Source organism: Schistocerca piceifrons, chromosome 4 (assembly GCF_021461385.2).
Source record: "Schistocerca piceifrons isolate TAMUIC-IGC-003096 chromosome 4, iqSchPice1.1, whole genome shotgun sequence".
Classification (NCBI taxonomy): domain Eukaryota; kingdom Metazoa; phylum Arthropoda; class Insecta; order Orthoptera; family Acrididae; genus Schistocerca; species Schistocerca piceifrons.
Window position 1 is genome coordinate 580,192,058 of NC_060141.1, and position 24,235 is coordinate 580,216,292.

Here is a 24,235-nt window from a genome sequence, read left to right on the forward strand (position 1 = left end):
GTCAAAACTGTTCATTTTGCTTAAAGAAAAGTGTTGCCACCTCGAATAACTGTAGCGGTAAGTTAGATAGACGATCTGCATCTAGTAATGAGACTATAATGCAACAGCACTGAAGATTTCTAAAATCATTACTCTTGTACAGTTGAGATTACTTAAGATGCATTTAGCTTGTTTACTGGTTGTATAAGTTCACTTTTGTGCATGAACTTAGTGCTATTAACACTGCTTGACAGACAACATTGCTACACGCTCCTAGGTGGAGATATCTTTAGCAAAAAACGAACATAATAATAAATCTCTGGTTTGGTTGTAGTCCTGCACAAAAATTGTACAACACCGACACTACAATTTACCACAGCACGCCACATCATAGTGCTGTGGTATTAAGTCGTTCATTATTAAATCGTTTCTCCTGTCAAATTGTCTCATATGAAATCGAAGTGCTGTCTAGTTATTTTCATTAATTTAATTTAATTTATTTATTGATCAAGTTTTGTGGGACTTTATGAACCAAAGATACTTGGTCTACTACGACTCATTACACAGTTTACGAAAAGCTGACTAGAAATTTTATAAACAAATGAAATTACAGAAGTAATGAAACACGAAACAAAATTGTGGTAGTGTACGAATCAATGACACTTTACAGAGATATCGTATGAATCAATGACAGTCATGCGAGGAAGTCCAGCACCGAATAGGAAGAGTATATAACAAGGAGACTTTTTTTTCTGTTGGATGTCTACTGAAAATGAAAACTGCTGAATAGTGCACTCCTTTCTGTACAATGCTTACAGAAGTGTTATCCAAGCACAAATTGTTTTGCTTTCTTGTGTTCACAAGATGAACGTAGAACTTCAAAAACTTCATAACCATTATAAATTTAAAAGCAATAGTAATTACAGGGGTACTTTCGTATTCCTCGGTTTGTTCGACGATTGCAACCCGCAGGCGATTTGTATTTTCAACAAGATAACAAACCGCTAGATCTTTAACTATATGAGCCAAGTTGTATATGAATCACCCTCCACAGAAATTGTGGTCAAGTGCGCTTCCCACTCCCACGATCCTGGAACAGCATATTAGCTATTACTAGCTGAAATGTATTGGTGAACCCAGCTTGTCTCCTCCCTCATTCCCACCAGAGAGCCCGTATTCTGTCGAACTCTGTTTCACATACTGTACTTTACTGTGCTACAGCGCTGCAATTCCTTATGGCAATTAGATTTTTGTCTCCTTTTACAGACTGTATTACACATTGAACGTGCTTTCTCTGTATCTTCATCTCCTACTTGTGACGTCAGCATGTATACCTGAAGTATTGTTGCTGCCGTCAGTTGTCTTACTTTCCTGTTCAAAGCGAATCATACTCCTCCTGATACGACCCTGTATTCACCTGAGCAAAAATCCTTATTATCTTTCAATATCACGTCACAGACCCCACAACACCTAAACTGAAATTTTGCATTTTCCTTTCTAATTTTTCTATCATTCCTACCACATTCATACTTATGATATATCACGCTTTGACTGGTAGAATTTTACTTCTCGCTGTTTATTCATCTTTTTTCACGTTCACTTCACCCATGACTGTCCCCTCCCACAGAGCCAAGTGGGGGACTATTTCGGAATCTTTAGCCGTTGGAGAGACGTACGCGAGACGTTTCAATTACAAGCCACAGTTGCCTCTACATGACTACTCTCCACGTCGCGGTTAAGTGCCTCTCAATGAATCAGTGACTGTCGATGGGCGCTGGTAGGGTGGAGAGTTGAGTTGGAAAGCCAGTGACTTTCTACAGTTGCGTTGTGGCGAAGTTCCTTGGCAGCTGTTGTGAAAGTCCCACCACGCTCGTTGCATAGATCGGGTGAGTCAATCTACAGCATTCAGCCATATGGCAGTGCGCATTCCGGGAGTTTATTATCATGCCAAGGAGATCTGGTAACACAGAAGATGGGTGTAACAGCAGTTAGGGGCGACTAAGGAGATCGAGCTGCTTCCTCTGCAGTTACTGGTGCCACGGTAGCTGTGTGCCCAACGTGACACCGAAGAAGCACGTGGTTTTGTTCTATGGCATTGGGTTTCTTCGAATGAGGACGAGTTGTACGTTGACCACGATGTTCAGAGGGCTCATTTTCATGATTCGGCTTTGATCTGCGTTGTAATATGAGGCCCTAGAGGAACGTTCAACCACTTGGTTCAAGTCTTTCAACTGGACACTACTTTGGCGACTTGCGAGTCTCTAACGTAAATACATTGAAGAACCAAAGAAACTAGTACACCTGCCTAATATCGTGTAGAGCCCCCGAGAGCACGCAGAAGTGCCGCAACACGATGTAGCATGGACTCGACTAATGTGTGAGTTAGTGCTGGAGGGAACTGACACCATGAATCCTGCAGGGCTGTCCATAAATCCATAAGAGTGGAGATCTCTTCTGAACGGCACGTTGCAAGGCATCCCAGATATGCTCAGTAATGTTCATGTCTGGGGAGTTAGTGACCAGCGGAAATGTTTAAACTCAGAAGAGTGTTCCTGAAGCCACTTCGTAGCAATTCTGGATGTGCAGGGTGTCGCACTATCCTGCGGGAATTGTTCAAGTCCATCGGAATGCACAAAGGACATGAGTGAATGCAGATGATGAGGCAGGACGCTTACATACGTGCCACCTGTTAGAGTCGTATCTACACGTATAAGGGGCTCCCAGACCACTCCAACTACACACGCCCCGCCCCATTACAGTGTCCACCAGATTGAACAGTCCCCTGATGACATGCGGCGTCCATGGATTCATGAGTTTGTCTCCATATCCGTACAAGTCCATCCGCTCGATACAGTTTGAAACGAGACACGTCCGACCAGGAAACATGTTTCCTGCCATCAACAGTCCAGTGTCAGCGTTGACGGGCCCAGGTCAGGCGTAAAGCTTTGTGCCGTGCAGTCATCAAGGGTACAGGAGTGGGCTTTCGGCTACGAAAGCCCATATCAATGACGTTTTATTGAATGATCCGCACGCTGACACTTGTTGATGCTCTAGCAATAAAATCTGCAGCAATTTGCGGAGGGGTTGCACTTCTGTCACGTTGGATGATTCTCTTCAGTCGTCGTTGGTCCCGTTCTTACAGGATAGTTTTCCGGACACAGCTATGTCCGAGATTTGATGTTTTACCAGATTCCTGATATTCACGGAACACTCGTCAAATGGTCGCACGGCAATATCCCCACTTCATCGCTGCCTCGGAGATGCTGTGTCCCGTCGCTCGTGCGCCGACTGTAAAACCACGTTCAAGCTCACTTAAATCTTGATAAGCTTCCATTGTAGCAGTAGTAACCGATATAGCAACTTCATCAGACACTTGTTGTCTTATATAGGCGTTGTCGACCGCAGCGTCGTATTCTGCCTGTATACATACCTCTGTATTTGAATACACATGCCTATACCAGTTGCTTTGGCGTTCCAGTGTAGTAACCCACGTGTCGAACCTTCTATATCTTGACACCATTAAGAGGTGAAGAATATGGTAAAGGTACAATATAAAATTTCGAAGTCTGATCGTGATTCGATGCCACGTCCTTTTAGTTTCCAGGCATGCTATTTTCCACTTTTTTTTCATTTGGTGTGAGTGGGCGTCATTTGACGCCCATTCAAGTTCGTCGTTGATTCCTCTACTCAGTTTTTTTTATTAGAGAGGGCAACCAGTCCTCTGACCGAACACGCTGGAGCTACCGTGCCGGCTAAGCACTTGACCACCACCCTGACTATGGAGGCTGCGGCTAGCGAGGCGATTAATCAGTCCATGTACTGCATTCAATCCGAGATGCTAATAGACGTCGCCGTTGAAAACGATACAGAGAATAGGCTCTAGCAACGACATTTTCGTCATATCCACATTTATATTGCAGTTTGAGATCTTACTCTAGGCACGTGCATGAAATATTCTCCTTTGGAGGGATAACTGGAGGAGAGGGACATGAATGCACTGTTAGAATTTTTGTAGCGAATGCTGTCTTCCGATGCAGGATGTAAAGCACTGAATGCCGTTAGGAAGTCGAAATAGGATATTCCTGGTGGTCCGTCACTTCCATCGCCGCCTCCACCAGTAGCAGAAGTTATCAATCGTAAGGAGCCCGCGCCGAAACTCGAAAAATTCCTCGAAGGTTAAGTGTTCCACTTGCACCTACCGTGATAGTCCCTGAGCACATAGCCTCTAAAACAGTTCTGAGACTACTGGTATTATGATTAGTGAAAAATTCCTTGGTAGCTGCAGATCTTTGCCCTTCTCTAGGTAGCGTCAGCATCTCTAAGAGTCCCTGCCTCAAGATAGTGGACGGTACGGAGGATAGCACTGAAGGTATCTGCAAAGTGGATAGACGCTATAGGGAGTCGTTGCTTTAGATATTGTTCGATCATCCAGTTCGATCATCCAGTCACGTCCTGGATGCCATCTGACACCAAGTCAGCGAGGCTGGCGTTCTATCTCTTCTAGAGTTGCGGTGCGGATTACGATGCCTGGATCTTATATGGGTGTAGTTTCTCCTCGTCCAGGCGTATAATTAGCAAGTGAAGGGACAGCAATACATACAAGGCCATGTATTTAAGCAATTCATCATTTATACAGGCGTTCAGATTGGTTAAGTTGTGAGGAGAGCTTTCTATCGTAATATGAGATAAAGCAGGCCTAAATAAGCCTATAAGGCATTAGCATCTGTGATCAAACAAAACGTTCATGTGGGCGGGGAAGCGCTGATCATAATCACTTGTAAGAGCTTGGCTTTAGAAATTCAACTATGTGGCCTCCGTATTAAGGCAATGTTCTAGTCAATACCGGCGGGTGTTTTATAATCTGGAGGAGTGTTAAACTAAAACCGACTTGTTATGCAGTTAAAGTAATTACGAATGGCTTATATCATCATTCGTAAAGCACACTTAATAATTTGGTATTTGAGGCTTATTGTCCAAACGTTTTTATACAAAAGACACACACACACACACACACACACACACACACACATACAAACGCGCGCGCCCGGGCAATCAGTTTACATAAATAGCGTAGATGCCCCGTCGACCCCACAAGTTGGGCGGCCCTCATTCACTGGGCGGACATGTTTCTCTGCATACGGATATATTCAGTCCACAAGCGACGTAAGCGGAGATGGACTCCACGAAGACGGGAGGGCTGGTCTACCACATCCGCGAATAGGAGATGCAGTGTGATGAACGACTACATGCACGAAAAGGAGACACAATGGGTGTCGACAACATATTTCGTCGCAGTCTGAAAACAGGAAATGAAATAAAGAGTTTTCTACGAGCACTGGGAACCGCTACGGCGTACGTGCTTAGACACCACGCCATACCTGCCTTTACGTCGCAAACAGTTTCGACACCGCCACCTTCTCAGCTTTTTCGCTTCCTACGACTTCTCCTGGCTGCGACATCGTAGTAATCTCGAAGTAAGATGCACATTCGTCTCCCATCTGTGTCCCTCTGAAACTATTGTCTAAGATGTCCTATCTCATTACCTTTTATACACTACTGTCAATGCGAAACGTAGTTTCCGTCTACTGTGATATGACGCCATTGCTTCTGCCGTTGTCTACTACAATTTCATCTATAAACACTAGTGTTTTTCACCTGTTGCCGCGCGTGTATATTTCTCCTGAAAACTTTGAAGGTCACTCTACCACACCTTTCTTACGCTATCTGAATTTTTTTTTTGACGTGTCTAACTATTGCTTCACCCTCTCAGGCTTTCACCAGAATGATGCGATTGTGTGCCTCTCTTCTGACAGAAATTTTCACAGTTACCGTGCCCTTCTAATGCTATCGTAACAGGTGGAGCAATGGTGAAAGCACGAGATTCATACTCGAAAGGAAAGTCAAATTACTGTCTACGTTTTGAATCTTCCGTGGTTTCCCATAATCGATTTAGTTGAAAGGTACGACGGTTCCTTCAACAGGCGACAGCCACACACTCCCATTTTGCCCTCTATCATTCACCAGTTAAAGACTGAATTTCATGTCGACGAGGCATTTTGATATCATTCATGCTTCCATAGCAATGGAATGGATATGAACGATACCTGCAAAACATTTTAACAATGAAAATTAAATACTATTCATCCCCTATTTACAAAATTTATGTCCGCCCCGATCGCTGAATGGTCAGCGCGGCGGTCTATCACGCCAAGTGGCCATGGTTCGATTCCCGGTTGGGTAGGAGATTTTTCCCGCTCAGGGAATGGGTGTTGTGTTGTCCTCATTATCATTTCATTATCATCAGTGGAAGGCAACGGGAAACCACCACTGGAATCACTTCCATAGACGCTCATGCGGTGGACATCTCTGACGAGGCTTCCCCCATGACAAGACCTGCCCTAAGGCAGAACTCTAAGTCTTAGTTTATAATTTTTATATCCGAACAGCACAGCACTATCACTTTGCAGCACAGCACTATCTCTTTGGCTTTTACGCTTTATTTGCAACCAATTAAATAGGGGATCGAAGTATTATACATCCGCAAATACAGGTGTTGGACAAAAATGTGGAAACCACCAAACATGTAACATTTTATCATGGTACAGATAACCCGTCGGCATTCAAAACGTCTTGTCGTCTCGAAATGGAAGGCCTGGATGAAGAGGCGCCCTGCCGTCTTGGAACACAACATCACCACTGGAAATAAAAAATATTTTACAAAGGGATGGATCTCATCAGCCAAAATGGTCACATATTCCATGGTAATAATGCGACGTTGGAAAGCAACCAAGGGGCCCATGGGCTACCACGATATGGCTGCCCAAACCATCACGTCACCAAACCCATACCACGTTTCACTCCTGGGACGTAAACTCGGCCGGATGTTGGACACAGTGTGGAACAGAACTCGTTCGACCAATGGCATTGTCCCATTGTTCCAAAATCCAGGTTTTGTAGCTTGGCCATCACATTCTCCTATTACGGGCATTTGCATTACTGACGAGTGGGTTTGGACTTCCAGCTCGTCGCGCAATTGCTTGCTTGTGGAACATCCTTCGTGTTGTTTTAGTGTCGATAGGCCTCGCAAGTGCGACATTCAGTTTAACAGTGATTTTTGCAGCTGTCGTCCTCTTATTTTTCATCACAGTCGTTTTTCATGACCGTCTGTCACGAGCACTCAACACACACTTCCGTCCGCTTTGTGACAAAGCGGATATTTATTATGTAAATGAAAGTGGGGGCGGGGGGGGGGAGAAAGAAAAGGGAAGGGAACGGACTATGAAAGTCAGCTGCATCGGGATTTTATGCGGAATCAGTGGCAACGAGTGAAAGTGTGTGTCGGACCGCGATTCGAACCCACGATTTCCCGGTTACTAGGCAGTTGCGTTAACCACTATGCCACCCAGTCACAGCGTTTATCGCATTTGCACAGACTGTCTCGGTACGGCTTCCGGCCGACCCACACTCCCACCCAGCGCCACCTATCCGCATTCGTCTTCCATGCCCTCCATGCTCGCTACTGTGATATCCCTGCATGTGGTTGGATGTAACTGTGCATTCGCACTCAAGATGGATTCGTTGCCCATCGAGACGAATCATTTATATGAATGCGCGGTGTCTGTTTTATCGGACACGTCCTACAGAAAAGACAGCCAGAGGAATCCGTAGAAAACGTTCTGTTCGCTAAAGACTATTGAAAAACTATCTTTCCTTAATTGGGAAGCACAGTAATAATACAGTTTCTAAATAACACTCCCGCCGTTGGACACTATGCTTTATCTATCATTTCCGCTATCTCGATTTCGGCTACTAAGCCTTTATGGCTTGCAACTGCTTCCCCAGCAGCACTTGACAATGGCTCAAAAGCCGAAATCGCGGTAGTGGATTAGTTATAAATGGGGAGGTTAAAATTGTTCAAATGGCTCTAAGAACATGGGACATAACATCTGAGATCATCAGTCCCCTAGACTTAGAACTACTTAAACCTAACTAACCTAAGGACATCACACACATCCATCCCCGAAGTAGGATTCGAACCTGAGTCCGTAGCAGCAGAGCGGTTCCGGACTGAAGCGCCTAGAAGCACGCGGCCCCAGCGGCTGACTGAATTGGAAAGTATGGCAGAGAGTGTGTTATTGTGAACAGTTCAGTAACAGGGTTCTGTTATGTTGGCAGAAGAGCCAACACCGTGTTACGAATGGAGGCCGAAATACACGCGTTTTAGCTCACGCAGGCTGGCGTGAGGAGGGAAGGACTATACTGACGTGAGGTCTGGAACATGACAAGGAATTAGAATTCAGAAAGCGGACGTAATTAGTTTGACACTTAACTTTAATCCATTAATGATGAACGTCGCTCTTGACATGATTCACAATATTATCAGTTCAGAATACATTCATCAAGAATATGGCGCCTTGCTTGGTCGTAGCAAATGACGTAGCTGAATGCTATGCTAAACTGTCGTCTCTGCAAATGAGAGTGTATGTAGTCAGTGAACCATCGCTAGCAAAGTCGGCTGTACAACTGGGGTGAGTGCTAGGGAGTCTCTCTAGACTAGACCTGCCGTGTGGCGGCGCTCGGTCTGTAATCACTGATAGTGGCGACACGCGGGTCCGACGTATACTAACGGACCGCGGCCGATTTAAAGGCTACCACCTAGCAAGTGTGGTGTCTGGTGGCGACACCACAGGTTCTTTATGTCAGAATCGTCAGCAAACCAACAGCGACAACAGTAGTTCAGGTACACATGCCAATGTCGCAAGCTGCAGATGAAGAGAGAAAGTGAACGAGGATACTGAAAGGGTAATACAGTATGTAAAGGGGGATGAAAATCTGATAGTCATGGAGTACTGGAATGCAGTTGTAGGGGAAGGAGTAGAAGAAAAGGTTTCAGGAGAAAATTAACCTTCGGACAAGGAATGACAGAGGAGAAAGACTAATTGAGTTATGTAACAAGTTTCAGCTAGTAATAGCGAATACCCTGCTCAAGAATCACAAGAGGAGGAGGTATACTTTGAAGAGGCCGGGTGATATTGGAAGATTTCAGTTAAATTACGTTATTCCGAAATCAGATACTGGATTGTAAGGTGTACCCAGGAGCAGATATAGACTCAAATCACAATTTACTAGTGATGAAGAGTAAGTCGAAGTTTAAGAGATTAATCAGGAAGAATCAATACGCAAAGAAGTGGGATACAGAAGTACTAAGGAATGACGAGATACGCTTGAAGTTCTCTAAGGCTATAGGTACAGCAATAAGGAATAGCTCAGTGGGAAGTACAGTCGAAGAGGAATGGACATCTCTAAAAAGGGCCATCACAGAAATTGGGAAGTGCTAGATGACAATCAGTTTGGCTTTAGGAAAAGTAAAGGCACGAGAGAGGCAATTTTGACGTTGCGGTTAATAATGGAAGCAAGACTAAAGAAAAAGCAAGACATGTTCATAGGATTTGTCAATCTGGAAAAAGCGTTCGGCAATGTAAAATGGTGCAAGATGGGGTAAGCTATAGGGAGAGACGGGTCATATACAGTATGTACAACAGCCAAGAGTGGACGACCAAGAACGAAGTTCTCGTATTAAAAAGGGCGTAAGACAAGGATGTAGCCTTTCGCCACTACTGTTCAATCTGTGCATGGAGGAAGCACTGATGGAAATAAAAGAAGGCTTCATGAGTGGAATTAAAATTCAAGGTGAAAGAATATCAATGATACGATTCGCTGATGACATTGCTGTCCTGAGTGAAAGGGAAGAAGAATCACATGATCTGCTGAACGGAATGTGTAACCTCCCCCTCACTTATAGACCTTAATGACAGTGAAAAATTAAACCGCGTGTACCTAATGGAAATTTGGGAAAAGCAATCGTCACCGAAGTTAATCTGTCGGTAAAGAGGGAGGAAGGATTACATCTAAATGAAAGGGAAAATGCAAATGAAATTGGTGGAAATTAATTTTGAAGAAGGTTACAGTTAATGAAGAAAGTAAATTGCGGTTGTGACGCTAACAATTAACTGGCGTTAATTAGATATTTGAGATTTGGGGAAAATTACGGTCGCCAGTCCTGTGGACAACTACTTTAATAATTGAAAAAGAAAGGTTAATGCACGTATAATAAGCACTAAAATCGGGGCAACTGAAGGTTGACACGTGTTGTGTGAAAACTGAATGTTTGTCAGAAGTAATAAATTTCGCTACACTCTGACTTAATTTAGCAAAAGAATTTAAAAAACCGGAAAACTGAAAGTTAATTTAGTGACTGAAATTAATAGTGAGCTTTGTTTCTGAAGCACTACGAAATTCAGTAAAATAACTTTAGTCTTAGGCTACCTCAACAATCATTTCAAAAGCTACTTGAATCTACGCAATTTAGAAATAAGAGATTTAACTTTGAACTTGAATTAAATGATTCTGAACAATTAACAACAGTAAAATTTAGTACTTACCAAGCTGAGCTGCCGTCACAGGTAAACTAAAATATGGCAACAAAACTCGCAATCTTAATTTGTGCTTGTGTAATCTAAATATTGTATGAATACTTTAACTGAACTTTGAAATTAAAGCAGTGAAATGGAACGATATTACTTTAATGCTGGCGTTTGAATATCAACGACACACGGGTTCATTTCGGAAAAGGAAGGGACCCTGCTTGGTAATGCAATTGGGACAATGAGCAACAAAGGTTCATACTAAGTTGCTATATTTTTGTGAGGCAAATGGAACAGTTTGAAAAGCTGAGGTCTGCCATACAGTTCTAAAACTTTACGTGCTTTCAGTCTTCCTTGTTGGTTGATTGAATGTTTGAAGTCGTCGATCGAGGAGGTGGCGACAGTCACTCATTGTCGGCCATCACTGTTGCAGAAGCTGGATGTTGGCGCGCCTTCTTCTCGACACGGTCATCAGGCGAAATGGGCTCTAGATGTGCGCCAGCTAATGCTTCCCGTCCGCGACACCGTGTCAGACACTATCATAGCAAGTCGAGCACAATTACATGCTGCCAGACCCCGAAAGCGCGGCAACTCGCGCGAGCGTCACACAACACACCTGCTCCACCGCCCTACTCCAGCCAGACTCTCTCTGCCCGCGCTCCATGCGGCAGAGATAACACTACCAAAGATCCTAAGCACTTTGGTTCTCCACACGACCTATCGATGTAATCGTTCGGTTGCGCAGTTTTCCCTAGGCCACACCCAGCGTAAAAATACAAATAGTATTTACAAAACAAACCAATTATACAACGTCATATATATATATATATATATATATATATATATATATATATATATATATATATATATACAAATAGTAAAACAATTACAATATATAAAGACACAGAAATGTCATATCTTCAGGTAACGAAATAAGGAAAAAAGTTATAGTACAATAGATGGGAATAGGAAGGATATGCATTTCCGGCGTTACAAATGCCGCGCGGGTTAGCTGCGCCGTCAGGGGCATCTTGCCACGGTGCGCGCCGCTCCTCCCGTCGGAGGTTCGAGTCTTCCCTCGGGCATGGGTGTGTGTTTTTTGTCCTTAGCGTAAATTAGTTTAAGTTAGGTTAAGTAGTGTGTAGGCTTAGGGACAATGACCTCAGCATTTTGGTCCCTTAAGAATTCACACACATTTGAACATTTGCTGAACGGAATGAACAAACTAATGAGTACACAGTACGGACTGATAGTAAATCGTAGAAAGGTGAAGGTTATGAGAAGTAGTAGAAATGAGAACAGAGAGAAACTTAACATCAGGGTTGATGGTCACGAAGTAGACGAAGTTAAGGAATTCTGCTACCTAGGCAGTAAAATAACCAATCACAGACGGAGCAAGGAGTCTAGCTATGGCAAAAGAGGCAATTCTCGCCAAGAGAGGTATAATAATATCAAATATCGGGCTTAATTTGAGGATGAAATTTCAGAGAATGTACGTCTGGAGTACAGCATTGTATGGTTGCGAAACATGGACTGTGGGAAAACCGGAACAGAAGAGGATCGAAGCATTTGAGACGTGGTGCTAGAGACGAATGTTGAAAATTAGATGGACTGATAAGGTAAGGAATCGGAGAGGAAAAGAGTATGTGGAAAACACTGATAAGGAGAAGGGACAGGACATCTGTTAAGACATGAGGGAATGACTTCCATGGTACTAGAGGGAGCTGTAGAGGGCAAAACCCGTAGAGGAAGACACAGATTGGAATACATCCAGCAAATAATTGAGGACGTAGGTTGCAATTGCTACTCTGAGATGAGTTTATCCCAGGAGAGGAATTCGTGGCTGGCCGCATCAAACCAGTCAGAAGACTGATGACCAAAAAAAGTAAGTATTGAAATGGAATGGTAAGCACGCTGCCCCATGCGCCTTATGGCGGCTTGCGAAGCGTATGTGTATTGTAGATCTAGAAAAAGAGTTCTGACCTTAGGTTTTCTCGAATTCTTCCGTTTTATCGTGTCAGCTTCTGCAACTCTAGTATACTTTGACGAACGTGGATTTGGCAGTTCACCTTTAACAGATAATTTATCTGCATAAAGACTCCTGCATGACCTTATACAACCGAGCGAGGTGGCGCAGTGGTTAGACACTGGATTCGCATTCGGAAGGACGACGGTTCAATCCCGCGTCCGGCCATCCTGATTTAGGTTTTCCGTGATTTCCCTAAATCACTCCAGGCAAATGACGGGATGGTTCCTCTGAAAGGGCACGGCCGACTTCCTTCCCCATCCTTCCCAAATCCGATGAGACCGATGACCAAGCTGTCTGGTCTTCCCCAAACCAACCAACCAACCTTATACAAATACAAGAGCTCTTTTACGCGATAGGATTCAGATCCGGGCCGCTCTACTATGCAACACCTCCTGTCAGGGAAAAATCCCCAGTTTATGGAGATTGATGCCATCAGTCCTGACGTTGGACTGCAAAGTTAACACAAACAATCTGCTGACTGTACTCAAGCTTCTATAGTTGTCGTTATTAACAAGAAAAATAAATTTTGTTCATTGATTCACAAAAGTATAAATTCTAACAGAACCTCTTAAATAAGTAACGTGGGTAATTTAACCTGAAATGTTGTCTGCAGTTACTTTAGCCAAATAAGCAACACATATTAAACTAGGCTAGATTTACAGGCTTCAACAAGTATGGCGGAGAAGCACTCTGGCCAATGTTCCTATAGAAACCGCTATTAAATACGAATTGGAGTGCACGCCCAAAGAGACGTTACGTCGTACTTCTTACCAACAATACAGGTATTGCCATTTCGTATTCATTTGCCAATACACGGCTCTCGAGTCGCTTTAAATATGTCCTTCCTGAACTGGAACATACGTAACGCACGAGTGCAGGTTGTGACACATGGACGACGACTTACGGAAGTTCGGTCTCTCCGTGATTCGTGCACGGATAGCCGAAGTGGTTAAGGCGACCGCTCGCGTATAGGCTGAATATTGTGTTTCCTTTTTATTATAATGTCAGTTGAGGAATATTACTTTAATATAATGGTAAATTGTTGTTTTTATGTTGATTTCTGGAGTGCCAAAGCAGAATACAGTTTACAATTGTTTACCACAACTATCTTTTTCATATTCATCTATAATTTTAAATACTTTAATGTTTTATCCAAGTATATTTGTGCTTTTAGTGGCCAGATTTGATTCCTGTTTACATTGATGAACGGTCTAAATCCTGTTTTCAGTTCTGTTGCTTTCTGTCTGTTATAGTAATCCATTGTTACACTATCCATTTTTTATTACCATCCTAAGGCGCCCATCAGCTGGTTACGCCAACACCATTCAACCAGTTGTATACTCCATTCGTTATTTTGAAACAAGAGTGATTCATTATACAGCTAGTTAAAAGTTTTTATTGTTTAATAATCTCACTGATATTTTGGAATAATGGTTATTAATTAGATCCGCTAACTGAGGATTGCACTTGTTCCATTTATGCATATTTATTTACGCTACTGAATTCAATAAATGCTTTATGATAAAATGTGTAGACATGTTTGCAAAAGAATTTTGTATCTGCCCTTAAGTAGATGAATATGTGAATAAAAACTTGTACTAATATCCTAGTTAACATTAATCCTGGCATCTTACCACTTACCAACAACCCCTTCCCCTCTACACAATATCATAAACCTTAACATTTAATGATATTTAAAACTGTATTAATAAAAACAATAATTAGTTACTCTTATTTTAGCCGGCCGGCTAGCCGTGCGGCCTAACGCGCTGCTCCCCGAGCTGGAAGGCGTGTCGGTCCCCAGCACGAATCCGTCCGGCGGATTAGTGTCGAGTTTCGGTGTGCCGGCCAGCCTGTGGATTGTTTTTAGGCGGTTTTCCACCTGCCCCAGCGAATATGGGCTGGTTCCCCTTATTCCTCCTCAGTTACCCTATGTCGACGATTACTGCGCAAACACTGTCTCCAAGTATGAGTACACGGTAATTACTCTACCACGCAAACATTGAGGTTACACATCTACATCTACATTTATACTCCGCAAGCCACCCAGCGGTGTGTGCCGGAGGGCACTTGACGTGCCACTGTCATTACCTCCCTTTCCTGTTCCAGTCACGTATGGTTCGCGGGAAGAGCGACTGCCGGAAAGCCTCCGTGCGCGCTCGAATCTCACTAATTTTACATTCGTGATGTCCTCGGGAGGTATAAGTAGGGGGAAGCTCATCCAGAAACGCACCCTCTCGAAACCTGAACAGCAAACTACACCGCGATGCAGAGCGCCGGCCGCGGTGGTCTAGCGGTTCTAGGCGCGCAGTCCGGAACCGCGAGACTGCTACGGTCGCAGGTTCGAATCCTGCCTCGGGCATGGATGTGTGTGATGTCCTTAGGTTAGTTAGGTTTAAGTAGTTCTAAGTTCTAGGGGACTGATGACCACAGTAGTTAAGTCCCATAGTGCTCAGAGCCATTTGAACCATTTTTTTGATGCAGAGCGCCTCTCTTGCAGAGTCTGCCATTTGAGTTTGTTAAACATCTCTGTAACGCTATCACGCTTACCCAATAACCCTGTGACGAAACGCGCCGCTCTTCTTTGGATCTTCTCTATCTCCTCTGTCAACCCGACCTGTTACGGATCCCACACTAATGAGCAATACTCAAGTATAGGTCGAACGAGTGTTTTGTAAGCCATCTCCTTTGTTGATGGACTACATTTTCTAAGGACTCTCCCAATGAATCCTAACCTGGCACCCGCCTTACCAACAATTAATTTTGTAAGATCATTCCACTTCAAATCGTTCTGTACGCATACTCTCAGATTTTTACAGAAGTAACTACTACCAGTGTTTGTTCCGGTATCATATAATCATACAATAAAGGATCCTTCTTTCTATGTATTCGCAATACATTACATTTGTCTATGTTAAAGGTCAGTTGCCACTCCCTGCACCAAGTGCCTATCCGCTGCAGATCTTCCTGCATTTCGCTACAATTTTCTAATGCTGCAACTTCTCTGTATACTACAGCATCATCCGCGAAAAGCCGCATGGAACTTCCGACACTATCTACTAGGTCATTTATATATATTGTGAAAAGCAATGGTCCCATAACACTCCCCTGTGGCACGCCAGAGGTTACTTTGACGTCTGTAGACGTCTCTCCATTGAGAACATGCTGTGTTCTGTTTGCAAAAAACTCTTCAATCCAGCCACACAGCTGGTCTGACATTCCGTAGGCTATTACTTCGTTCATCGGGCGACAGTGCGGAACTGTATCGAACGTCTTCCGGAAGTCAGGGAAAATGACATCTACCTGGGGTCCTGTATCTAATATTTTCTGGGTCTCATGAACAAATAAAGCGAGTTGGGTCTCACACGATCGCTGTTTCCGGAACCCATGTTGATTCCTACAGAGTAGATTCTGGGTTTCCAGAAATGACGTGATACGCGGGCAAAATACATGTTCTAAAAGTCTACAAGAGATCGATGTCAGAGATATAGGCCTATAGTTTTGCGCATCTGCTCGACGACCCTTCCTGAAAACTGGGACCACCTGTGCTCTTTTCCAACCATTTGGAACCTTCCGTTCCTCTAGAGACTTGCGGTACACGGCTGTTAGAAGGGGGGCAAGTTCCTTCGCGTACTCTGTGTAGAATCGAATTGGTATCCTGTCAGGTCCAATGGACTTTCCTCTGTTGAGTGATTTCAGTTGCCTTCTGTTCCTTGGACACTTATTTCGATGTCAGCCATTTTTTCGTTCGTGCGAGGATTTAGAGAAGGAACTGCAGTGCGGACTTCCTCTGTGAAACAGCTTTGGAAAAAGGTGTTTAGTATTTCAGCTTTACGCGTGTCATCCTCTGTTTCAATGCCATTATCATCCCAGAGCGTCTGGATAAGCTGTTTCGAGCCACTTACTGATTTAACGTAAGACCAGAACTTCCTAGTATTTTCTGACAAGTCGGTACACAGAATTTTACTTTCGAATTTACTGAACGCTTCACACATGGCCGTCCTTACGCTAACTTTGACATCGTTTAGCTTATGTTTGTCTGAGAGGTTTTGGCTGCGTTTAAATTTGCAGTGAAGCTCTCTTTGCTTTTGCAGTAGTTTCCTAACTTTTTTGTTGAACCACGGTGGGTTTTTCCCGTCCCCCACAGTTTTACTCGGAACGTACCTGTCTAAAACGCATTTTACGATTGCCTTGAACTTTTTCCATAAACACTCAACATTATCAGTGTCGGAACATTTATTTTCCTCTTAATCTGTTAGATAGTCTGAAATCTGCCTCCTATTACTCTTGCTAAACAGATAAACCTTTCTCCCTTTTCTTATATTCCTATTTACTTTCATATTCAGGGATGCTGCAACGGCCTTATGATCACTGATTCCCTGTTCTGCGCTTACAGAGTCGAAAAGTTCGGGTCTGTTTGTTATCAGTAGTTCCAAGATGTTATCTCCACGAGTCGGTTCTCGGTTTAATTGCTCGAGGTAATTTTCAGATAGTGCACTCAGTATAATGTCACTCGATGCTCTGTCCCTACCACCCGTCCTAAACATCGGAGTGTCCCGGTCTATATCTGGTAAATTGAAATCTCCACCTAAGGCTATAACATGCTCAGGAAATTTATGTGAAATGTATTCCAGATTTTCTCTCAGTTGTTCTGCCACTAATGCTGCTGAGTTGGGAGGTCGGTAAAACGAGCCAATTATTAACCTAGCTCGGTTGTTGAGTATAATCTCCACCCATAATAATTCACAGGAACTATCCAGTTCTACTTCACTACAGGATAAACTACTACTAACAGCGACAAACACGCCACCACCGGTCGCATGCAATCTATCCTTTCCAAACACCGTCTGTGCCTTTGTAAAAATTTCGGCAGAATTTATCTCTGGCTTCAGCCAGCTTTCCGTACCTATAACGATTTCAGCTTCGGTGCTTTGTATCAGCGCTTGAATTCCGGTACTTTACCAACGCAGCTTCGACAGTTTACAGTTACAATACCGACTGCTGCTTGGTCCCCGCATGTCCTGACTTTGCCCCGCACCCTTTGAGGCTGTTGCCCTTTCTGTACATGCCCGAGGCGATCTAACCTAAAAAAACCGCCCAGTCCACACCATACAACCCCTGCTACACTCGTCTTTAATGAGACGTTCCTGGGGTGGGTCCACTGAGGGCCGAACCGCACAATAACCCTGGGTTCAGTGTGGGGCGGCGGTAGACTGCTGTAGCCTGTTTTGCGGTTGTATACCACTGAGGGCTACGGCGGGGACAAAGCCTCTCCGTCGTTTCTAGGTCCCCAGTTCAATACATACATACAAACTCTCATTTTAAATTAAGAGCGATGTCTCAAACTATATTCCTGGCGTGGGAACTGCTAACAAAGGTGGGAATACAATATTATGTCTTAAGGAAATGTAGTAAACTGCTTTACGGCCAAGAACAAGAGCAAGGTTGTATTACATTGCCTAAACTTCCACTTGCTGACCCAAAAGGCCACTACGGTTAGCAATGCAACTGCGACCTGTTGATAGAGTTGCTTAATAAAAATTTCTGCGTGATCACGAGAGGTATACATGGTGTAGCCGATATTTCTATTGGTGACTGAAGATGCTGTACTGAACATCATTACATCACTAGCTGGGGAACCCAGCTTCTCTCAGGGAGCTGATATGAGATTGTGAAGTAGTTGAAATAAAAGGATAAACGTTAAAGTATAAGATATAAAATAAATTATTGAAAACATATTTCTAATTGTTTACAATATTTGTACAAGAATAAAAGGTAAAAATGTTTATGAAAACATATTCTAACTATTTACAACACTTATTTATAAACAACATTTTTCATTTTGATATCCAGGGTATATGTGCACAAAATTTATCGAATTTCCTACTCGAGAACAAGCTACGTATAATTGACCGTGAGAGAAGCAGGGGTCTTTGAGGTTGATGGCGCAATATTTTAAAGTTTTTCCTTGCGCTTTGTTAATTGTAAACCATATTATAAGTTGGTTGGAAAGTGTAGTTTTTAAATTGAAATGGAAGTTCACTAGAGATCAGTAGTATTCTGGGGATAAATAGTGTGTGTCCTATGTACTTACCAGTCATAATTTCGGTTTCGACGATGTTATTCGATAAGTGACGATCATCCTTGTTCCATTACAAAGTTTTGGTGAGTTAAGATTTCTGAGTAGTGTCATCGGAGATTCAGTTTTAAGTCGAAGGCGGTGTAGTGGCATTCCTGGTACTTGCAATGAGTTTAAAAATTCTGTAGGGAAGTTCACACTTCCTTCAACGTTTAACATCATGTCGATCGATTTGTATATTCTTTCTCCATCCGCAATTTTCTTTTGAATATTACAACTGATATCGTCGAAAAATTATTTTTAGTTGCCAAAATTGTCCTCTCCAATATCCAGTTCTGATTGGAAAAATCACTTTGGAGTTTAATGAGGCTGGTCGTCTGGCCAGCAGTATATGTACCTTCGCCTGTTTGTAAAAGTTGTTGAGCAAAATGAGCTGTTGAATCGTCTTTCAGTATTTCCTGTTAGTCACAATATTTGTATGTGTGGCCAGAAATGCGATTTTTTTTTTTTTTTTGGTAAGCACCCATTGATCTCGTTTGCTGGTGCAGACTTGGGAATAACTGTAAGTTATACTCCTGAGAGTACGAGTAGAACTGCTCCAATCACTTCAGAGTTTCCTCGCCACTCTTGTAATGGTCCGTCGATGGCTTCGAGTGATTTTTCTATGTACCGTTATTCATTCGTCCCACAAGATAATTTTAGCTTGATTTAGAAGTTCAATACGTCCAGATGCTCTTGGGATTTTACTTATCGGGAATTTTCTTCGGCTATATTCAGCGGTAGTTGTAGGGCGGAATGGGTAGTTCGTCTTTCTTCCATAAGTGTGACTGCAATGCCGGGTGACGCCAGTGCAAGTGCAATGTGTTGTTTAGCACGTATTTCCACGTCCAAGTAAATAATTCAGCCAGTGCTGTTGTCGATTCGGTCCATGTTAACGTTATAAATTTCCTTTTGATTGTCACTGAGGACTTGGCTGTGAGTAATCTATTAAAGTAGTTCGTTGATGTAGCTTGTTTCCTTTGTAATTTCGAAGTTTAGCTCACTGATAACGTCTTTTTGTGGTGCTTGCATCCAAAGTTGTACTAAGGTCTGGTTATTTATTGTTAAATATTTATCTTATAGGCGAATGAATGTTTCATCGAATATGTCGTCGTTGAATTCAGTCAGTTCAGGACGAGCTTGTCGGATTCGGTACAGCATGTCATCACTAATACGGTCTTTGAAGGTGTCCCATGGCTGTTTTGGGTTGGCCGGTTTACATGTTGTTAGAATTATGGCGAATAACTCTCTCATTTATTCAGCTGAGGCTGTGTTGAGGCTTCTTGTAGTGTGAATTCCCAGTGGCTGTCACTTTCCAGTAGTCCTAAGCCTTGACACTCTTCTCTGTACATGTGGCATAGCTAACCATCAACAGTCTTAAGATCTGTGAAACTTGTTGGTCCCCGTATTTCGTGTAGCAATATCCAGAAACAGAAACATTCGGCGTTCTTCGGATGCACGGCGTATACTCGGCTTGATGCGTCAGTTTACATGTTTCATGAATTATCTTTTTCTGGAATTCCTTGTTTTCGTCGTTGAAGGATTTTTCTTGTAGTGTTCCACGTATGATAGGTAGGGACATCGATATATAGTAATGTTTTCGAGAATGGATCCGTTTGGCACCGTTAGTAAGAAGCTGTCCCTTTTGTGAAGTAAACTCTGTCTATTCTCCAAATGTACTGCTAGATGTTGCACGGTTGGTTCGCGTTCGTGTATGGGAAAACCGAAATTCCAACACGCTGCCTCGTTACCATTGATGTATCTTCCCATTTGATACATGAGGATCTCGTCCTTTCTGTTTTGTTGTTCGCTTCTTTGGCTATTTGAAATACTGCCTTGTCACTGCCTTTGTTCACATACAGACATACATATCCGATGGATTTCAATGAATTGCAGTATTCTACGTTTATGTGTACTTGTCACATTTTGGAAAGTAGTGTGTTATGTGGTTCTATCCGTTGATTGTCTGTTTCCTGTTCGTCACTGCCTCGTATTCATGTTTTTGCTATGAAGCCACCGTTTTGGGGTGACCTTCTTCTGTAATTAGGATAGCCAATCAACTCCGGTTTGTATGTTGTGTGTTGTTGGATATTGTTTGGTACATTTTCCATTACTGATACATGGCGAATTGGAGTTTAATGGTCCGTGAATCATTGTTTTCACTACTATGTCGTACAGTAGCGGATCTCCTTGTGGACCGAAAAATTCTGTTAGGAAATTCCGTGGGGTGAATTCTGTCGTGTAGCCGTATAAGACTGTGTGAGTGAGGCCGTGCTCGGTTTTGCCATTCGATTTTGTACATCTGGCATCTAACGGTTCCAAAGATGTGTTATTTTGTGATGACTTCAATAAATCTCGTTTGTTTTTGTCAGAGAACTCGGGCTATTATGTCTTATCGATGCATGGTGGCCTGTCCGCATCTTACTTGTTCTTTGGTTTCTGGCCACGACGAGTTGCATTTGCATGTTATGAAGAGGTCTGGTCGTTCATATTTTCCTATGTAGGTCAAGGCATCTTAGAGAGTGTTCGTGCTTGTGCTCGGACTCCCTATGTACTATGAGGGTCAGGTTACCATTGTTCCTATGTCGTCAATGTTTCCGTCGTTTATAGTTGCGTCTCGAAGGTGGATGTATTCTTCTGTGCGTAGTTTCTTCTGAGTCAGTCTTGTGTAAAGCATTCGATCCGCTTCAATTTTTGCATACATATATCTACCAGAAACTGTTGGAATAAAAGGCGAACGTAGAGAATGTGCCTTTCTGTTTCATCGTCTCTGATTATTAAGCGGTAAGCATAGATCTACTTGGATGTGACTTCTTTGTTTGTTCGCACGGCTGTTTCATGTTGGGTTTGTTTCACATTAAAATGATATCTGTCCCCTCCGTGCAGAAATATTGGTGGATATTGGAAGGCATCATATAAACTGTATGTCTCTGCAATGCGTCGTAGTCCTTCTTAGTTGTACAATTACTTCACGGCTTTGGATTTCATTGTCCACAACGACGATGGCGACTTCGTCTATCTGAAGTGCATTAAATCGACGTTCGTGTCCTCCAGGTGGTCTTCTGTTGGCTCGAACTATTACTTTATAGTCACCAGAAATCATTTGGTCTAGTGTAGTTTTGAATATATGAACCATTTGATTGTATTCATGTTAGATGCTCTGCAGTTCTTGGACTACTTCTCGTTTCAATCCTTTGACATTTGTGCATCGTTGATCAAGTTCTGTTTCTTCCTTTCCGATGAAATATACTTCCAGAAATTTATGGTCTTCGTTGGGTGCTTGTAGTAATCATCCGATGTTGTGATAGATTTGTCATTGGATGGAAAAAAATAATCGATTTCATTTGTGTTAGTGTTGATCGAACTGGCCCCGAAGAAAGTCATTTAGAAGAAGGCGTTGTATGCTTTCATATTTTGAAGAAGGTGTTTTGATTGTGGAGTTTTCTCGGTCATGTAATGTATAAATTCCTGCGGAGGCGCTCCCACTGTTGGTAATCGAATTTTTGTACTCATGTAACAGAATCATTATATTTCTCTACTTAATTTGTTCGCGTTGCAAAATTGGCACACGTTATTCATTACGACATGTTTGTGTTTGTTGTATTCTTTCGTCGGGTCGTAGTGGAATGCTTCATATGTTAGGTTGTAGTTTTACTTGTCTGTGCTTCTCGTATGGCGATATTTTCATGGTTGGCTTGAATTTGCAGTTTTCTGTTATCTGATTGTGTCGTAATTCTTGATTCTTCAATCAATGCATTTCGTTGTTCTTTGGTTTCTCTGCTTCTTACTGTGCTCATTCTTGTTCGTTGGGAACACAAACGTGCTTAGCGCTTTTCGTCTGTTTCGTTTTTTCGCGGTTCTTTTTGTTTTCGCCGTTTTCTTTCAGAACTGGGAAGATCTCCTGCTATTTTACGTTTGGGCATAATCTAAACTGTAAATGAAATCAACTTTTATTAACAAATGGGCTAAAAACACTTTACACACTGTTCACACTTTGTTTTGTATTTATGTTCTGCCACTGTATCAGTTTGACTACTCACTACTTTTTCGGTTCCTCCCTTCGTCACTGATAAGAAACTGACGTTCGAACCCACGACGGGTTTTGCTTTACACACCGCTACAAAGGGTAGCCCCATCAGCAGCGAATTCCAGAACATACAGACTTCGAATGGTCCACAATGTTCCAGAACATTGCACAACATTCAACAGTATTCTAGAATGTTCCACAATGACCGGGGATGTTCCGGGATGTTCCCGAACATTCTGGAATATTCTAGAATGTTCGAGATTATTCCCGAACATTCCAGAAAATTCAGGTCATTGTGGAACATTCCGAAACATTCTGGAATGTTGTGGAATGCTCTAGAACACTCTCGAATGTCCTGAACTGTTCTCGAATACTTCCGAATGTTTTGGAATGTTCTAGAAATTTCTAGATGGCGAAGCTTCCCAGTCCTGATATCTCCAAAAGCAAGTCCTTCGGGTAAAAATGGGAATCATCTTCATGGATGGGGGATAGAGGGCTACCTAAACTAAAACTAAAAAACTAAACTCCGTCCGAATAGGTCGTGAAGGCGCAATGGTACCGACCGGCCGCAGTGTCATCCTCGGCACACAGGCGTCACTGGATGCGGCTTTGGAGGGGCATGTGGTCAGCACACAGCTCTCCCCGTCGTATGTCAGTTTTACGAGACCGGAGCCACTACTTATCACGTAGCTCCTCAGTTTGCCTCACAAGGGCTGACTGCACCTCGCTTGCCAACAGCGATCGGCAGACCGGATGGTCACCCATCCAAGTGCTAGCCCAGCCCGATAGCGCTTAATTTCGGTGATCTGACGGGAACCGGTGTTATCACCACGGCAGGGCCGTTGGCCAATAGAGTGGTACCACATCATGTAACTCTCTTGTTCGTACCGGGACTCGTATCTGAGTTTTAGAGGCTCGCACATCGTACAGTTACTTTTATAGTATATATTGATTATTTAAGTCATTTGCAGAATAATAATTATAGCTATTAAAAGCAGCACGTTTTTAGGTTAGGTAGTACTTCCAAGTGCATGTGGCAAGAGCAAGCCATTAACGCTTATTTTCTCCCGGATAGCAGGTCAGACGTTGAAGTCTGGATGTATGGACACAGAATGGTTAGTCCGTACTGACAGGCGTAGTGCGCTTAGCGGTGCACTTACAACTGTGCAGAAAACATCGTGCCGTAAAGTTTGCGAGGTGTCTGTGGGAAGACTGTTGCTCGATGTCAGTAGTGTTACTGACAATCTGTGCATTATTTAGAAGCTGATATTGAAATTCTCTCTTTTTCTGATGAAGCACGGCTAGAAGTACTACATAGTTGGCACTTGAATTCTGAAACAGTTTCAATAAGACGAGAAAAACAGAAGTTTTGTCAGCAGTTAGTGTAACACCAATCATGGAGCTATCTTTTACCACCAACCCGTAACTTATAATAGGTAGGTATACAATATACTGCAACTTTTACTCGGATAGCTAGGAAGTTGGTAGTTTTGTAGCGAGGGCCTTTCATATATCGTACACTCCCGCACGACGTGTAAGCCACTTGTCAACCTACAGACGATCAGTCACCAGGCGACTCTGTTCTGTGGAGCGGTAGATCTTTGAAAACTGAAAAGTGAAGGTATCTCTTGCATGAAAGTCAGAGTTTTGACCGGTGC

General features: G+C 42.9%; 1 pseudogene; it reads right to left on the minus strand.

The window, feature by feature from the left end:
• Positions 1 to 23,306: 23,306 nt before the first annotated feature.
• Positions 23,307 to 23,424, minus strand: LOC124796542 (annotated as a pseudogene).
• Positions 23,425 to 24,235: the final 811 nt, after the last annotated feature.